Below are 6,188 nucleotides of genomic sequence, written 5' to 3' on the forward strand. Positions count from 1 at the left end.
ATAATTATTATCATAATTTAATAATTTTTATATCATTCATATGTATTTTTATATATCAAAAAGTATATGTTATCTTTATTTATTTTTTTTTTGTCTTATGAAATATATGATTGTTGCATGTTAACAATCAATACACTTATATTATTCGGCTCGTTTTTTACAGTATTATTATTATATAAAAAAATTTACGATAACAGATAAAAGAATAAAAAATAAAGTTGTGGTATAAGAATAAAATTTTACAAAGGGCAAAAAAAAAGATCTGAACGCGGAGGGAATGAGTTGGGTTTAAAAGATAAAAATGAAATGTGTTGTCGGTAGGTTTGAATCTGAAAGCGCTAAAAATGAAAAGTACAGTATTTAAAAAGGATAATCATTCGTTTTATACAAACTTACATGAGTACTATTTTAATATGTGCAAATATTTATCGCTTCTCGACTAATGGCTACAATATTAGTTCTTGTTCTTAATTCAAATAATATAAAAAGACATCATAGAAATATCATAAATACTTTTATTTTTTTGAGATATTTTAATATTAAAGTTTTACATATAATATCTAAATTTTAGATATGCAGAAACCATTAGAACAATCCTTTTTGATATTTCTTCTGCACGAAAATATCTTTGCTTTATGTAAACACATTTAATAATTCCTATATTCGTTATTAATTTATCGGTTGCATGTGGTTTTTCATTTGTAGATACCCATTTCATATTTTCTAAATTCGTCATAAAAATTAGTCGGTAGTTACTTTTCAAGTATGTATACTCATTTAAATTTTTAAAATTTAGTCAGAACGTTGTGCATACGCAATTATGTTTTTAATAAATTAATTAGCATTATCATTTTTTTCGAATTTTATTATATGGTGTGAATTCTCTTTTAAGATGTATGTTCGTGGAGTTCTAACTGTTAAAAACTGTTTGCATAAGATAAAAAAATGTATTTAATAAATTATTTAAAGGATCATTAAAAGAAAAATTACACAAATAATAATAGGACCCTTGAAACTTTCTATTTACTACTCGAATCAAAATTGCAACAATATAATCTATTTTTTTTTTTTTAAAAACATATTTTTTTTATTGTATGAAAGATAATTATACATAGAAAAGCATCTAAAATATAAAAAAATATAGCCTAAATCCACATATTAACGTGAAGAAACATGAAAAAATCAATATCTATGATATTTCAGTTTTTTTCGCAAATAAAGTAGATTGTTTTCGTATAAAATAGAATTCTATTATAAGAAAAAAAATCACCCTTTTTTTGCGATGTTCATAAAATTATAACAGAAATCGCAAACTATATGTCATATTAATTGAAAAAAACACTTCTTTATGATTTTAATAATATTGAAGCATTAAAAATTTCTTTTTTCAACAAACTTGGCTTGGTCTTAGGTTTTTTTTTCTAGACAGAAAAAAATATGAAACACATAAAACTTGAAATTGACCAAAAATCAATAAATTCACCTTTTCTGAATAATTAAACAAATCAAAACCTATTTACAGATATTCGCCATGGCTAAGAGAGCACACAAAATATCTGTTATAATCCAAATAAAAACTCAATATAACTAATTCCGTGGCTAGATATATCCCAAAAAGAATGAATTTTCTTTCAATAAACTTTTAATAACGTATTTATCATGACAATATTATCATTGTCATGTTTTTTCTATGCTTGTGGACATATTCAACTGAACTTATTCGGCTTTTCAGGTGACTCAATCCAGCTAAAAGTATAAATAAAGTAAAAAAGACAAAGACGACCCTTCTTTGCACGAAAGATATCCGAAATACGTTTTTCCGTTCCATCGCAGACATCTTTTATTTCAATAGAGTATAAAAAATTAATTATATGACATAACATGTGAAATATTTATAAAAAAATCGACTATTATCATTTATTTAATACGGAATAAGCTGTTTATTTTAACATACAAGATTTATACATAACCAGAAAGAAAAAAAATTATATATATAAATGATAATAAAACAAAAAAAGCCAGTTAAATTGTGAGAATGAAAGAATAAAAATCAATAAAATTACAGATTACGCTATTTAAAATAGAAAAAAACGACATAATTTTATAAAAAAAGAACTAATACCAGTAGAATCATACTATAGCAGTGCATAGAACTCAAAGTATTTATAATAACCAAATAAAAGGTTTAGACAATAGAAGATGATATCTTTCGTTTTTTTAAACATTTATCCGTTTTTATACATTTTGTATCTCTTTTAATAAACTTGTCAATTTTTTGTTATAAATGTATAAACATATAAACTTTATCTATTTTACCAGCATTTTTCTATATGTGCAAAAGAGAAAAAAATTCTTAAAAAAATAATAATTTCTTAACAAAAGAATCTTAAACAAAGATTTGCACAATGTAACTCTCAAATATAATTCTATTATCACTTTTTTTTATAAATACTCTAACGAATAAAAATATTTATGCGAAAAAGATTTATGGAGAACAATCAATGAGAAGTTCTTTAAAGTATGGAAAATCCAGTATAATGTATATTATAGACATGTATATATATTATTGATAATCATGTCAATCTTAAGAACTTTTTACAGATTCATTAATTGATAGATTTAAAATCCAAATTAAATAAATCGAATATTATCTACTAAAACATCTATAAACAAAATCTGAAGAGTATTTTCATTTAAAAATTGTAAAACCATATTATATCAATTAAATACAATCATTTCGTCTTATTATCGATTTAAAAGTAACGTTTTTTTTGTCATTCTTCTCGTAAACTAATTTGATGAAAATATACAAACAATTAATTTTATATATAGATAGAGTACGAATTTGGATTATGAAAACAATATCATGGCTTTTATATTTATCTAGAACAGATTTTATGCATCACTTAATACTCGAATATCATAATATAAAGATTATAAATTCTTTAATAACAAAAAATATCCAATAAGGCGCAAAAAATTTACGTTTTCAAAGAAATGAACATAAAATGTGCAAAATCTTTAAATACAAATTATAAAAAAGAAACAATAAGAATTAATTATACTTTTACATCAAAATAGACAAATAAAAATGGTAAGATATTAATAAAATTATGGATAAGAGTACGTAAAAAGTATATAATCAAGAAAAAAACATTCAAATGATGGAATAGGTAACATAAAAACCAATAAAAAAACATAAAAAATAAAGACATAATTACAATGAAGTCGTATTTACATGATATCAATCGCATAAGAATATAGTATTTTGTACTTAAGGATAAAGATACCAACTTGTAGATTTACTAATCTATCATATAGATTATATGAGATAAACTCAAAATTCAAATATGACGAAGATATATAGTGCTGTGATCATTTTAATAAAAGTTACGCGATATTTAAAAACTAAAGAAAAATATAAAACGTAAAAAAATAAAATTTAGTGAAATATAGAGAAAAATCATGGTAAAAACATAATTACATTTATCCTTGTATCTAGAAAAAGTATAAAAAATGTACGATAATCATTTATGTTCAGTAGTATTCCTCGATATATAAAAGAAACCGGTTGAAGAATATCCACCAGGATTTGAAAAACCAAAAAATATAAAGATTCATTTATTCAATTCGTTTAAAGTAGAGATAATATAATTTTGTTAAAAGAATAGCACCTTTTAGAGAAAAATAAATAAATAAAACCTCCTGCATTAGGTGATTTATTAATATCATATAAAGAAACAATATGTAAACTTTATATACAATCTTATTAAAAAAAATGAACAAACCACGATTATTATCTATAAAATAGAGCAAAAAAGTATTTATTATACAGATCTAACATCTTATAGAAGCTAAATATTATTAAAATATAAGATACAAATTTGAATAAATACTTAGCAAATAAGCATCACAAATTCTTTTATTTCGAATGAAAAACGTATAACATAAAAATAAAACAGCAAATCTTGATTTAACATATCATATAAATAATATTTAGAGTTTTATATTTACAATGTATATTTTATTCAACCCACGTCTAAAATAATTATAAAATATGCACTTTGGAGTGTACAATAATTCTTGAATAAAATTATATAAATATAGAATTTCTACTATATTATTTGCGTTAAACAGTAAATGTATGACAATTCAATAATTTATGTGGATAAAACCATGAATTTTTAAATCTAGAAACATAAAAATTATGTTCATATTTGAAAAGCTAACTATTAGATTTTTAGAAAATGGAAGATAATTAAATTAATAAAGCTTCATTTACATAAAAAGAGGATCAAATAGCCATAAATATGTAATAAAATATAATAATGCTCTTTCTTTCATATATCGATTTGTCAAAAAAAACCAATATATATATTTATTTATTTATATTTACACATATAAATGAATTCCAAAATAACATTCGATTTTTGATTTTATTTATATAAAAACAGAAACAGATTACAAAATTTATCATAATGTAATAGTTGTATCGATTAGAAATGGTAAAAACAATCTTTTACCAACAATAGATCAAAATAATATTTAATGTACATTTTTAAAACCATTAAACAGTTCATCAGTATATAATGCGTAAAATTATGTAATTGAACATATAAAGAGGTTTCTCTACTTTTAAATATACGATTTTTTGTTTTTTAAAAGACAGATAACAACCTTTTACGCATACTAATATACACAGTCTTTTAAAATAAAAAGATATGATCTATAAAGCATACATAGTTAAACATACAAAAATCCTTTTGAAATGGTTAAAAATAAAAAAAATCTATCGAGTAAAACACAACCTTTTTTATTAAAGAAAGAAAATGGAGTTAGATACTATTATGCAATTAAATATAAATTTTTAAATAGTTATACATGCAAATCGAAATCAATTCTCCTTGACAACGAAAAAAAAACACATTTATTCTGACAAGAGTTAGAAAGCGATTTATAAAGAAATAAAACACGTTCAGCATAAACAGGAAAATAACATTATATTTAAATTGTTTTATTTCAGAACTATATAATAGATAAACTATTTTTTATTGTTCATGGATTTATAAAAAAAAGCTTCGATATTTAGCAAAAAAAAACCCTTTTATATCGTTTTTAATATAAGAACTAGATTATTTATGTTATAATATTTCTTTACAACAAAGATATTTATTTTTTATGTCAATCGAATAGAACTTCACATCACGAATTGATATAAGCTTTTGATGTATAAGATACACACTCGTATTCACTTTTGTAAGCATTTCATTCTATTAACAATAAATATAAAAAAATTCATATATACGACAAAATAAACAATAAAATTTTATAAGATCCAGATTTTTAGCAGTCAAGAAAAAAAGAAAACGTTTTAAATGTATTTTCGATAAAATATTATAAAAAATCGAAAATTTAAAGAAGTTTATAATAAGAGTGGTTGAATCTTGCAATTTAATGACTTATTAATGTTATATTGTGTAATCTAGCATAGATTTGGATGTTTTTTTTATGTGAAAATGAGTGATAAAAGGCTATTGAGTTTGTAAAATAATTCAACACCTAATTATTTAATTTAATATACTTATATATATTAGAAGAAAATTAAATATAAAATGAGAAATTTAGTCAGTAATATATATAAATCGACATAAAGGATTGCAAAAAACCGCTATAAACGTGTGATAAATATATTAATAGAGTTCGCCCTACCATAAAAAGGCGACTCTATTTTTGTGTTCATTGCATCGAAATTCAATAATAAATCTATTTTTATAAGAGAACCATAAAACAGGGATTATTATATATAAATTATATGCTTTTTTGTTTATAAATACACCTATTAATGGAATGTAATTATGAGTTACTTTATACTGCGTATTATATATAAATGTGAATTGTTTTTGCATTATTATTTATTTTTTAAGCATGAAAAATATAAAAAAATGGCTAGTTACTATTTTATCATATAGATAATACATTATAAAAAAATTAAATATGGCAAAAAACAGAAAATGAATCTACTTAAATATACAGATGTTTAGAAAAATATGTGATTTCAATCATTTAAATTACTCAATGTATTTAACTAACACTGTATTCTAAAATATAGATTTTTCTTTATCCTAGCTGAAATTTTTAACACTTTTTGAATTTTTTTAACGGTATTAAGTGACAAATGTAGTATTTAT

The sequence above is a fragment of the Rhyacophila brunnea genome, unplaced genomic scaffold, assembly GCF_057557595.1.
Source record: "Rhyacophila brunnea isolate RB1 unplaced genomic scaffold, BYU_Rbru_1.0 scaffold_93, whole genome shotgun sequence".
Classification (NCBI taxonomy): domain Eukaryota; kingdom Metazoa; phylum Arthropoda; class Insecta; order Trichoptera; family Rhyacophilidae; genus Rhyacophila; species Rhyacophila brunnea.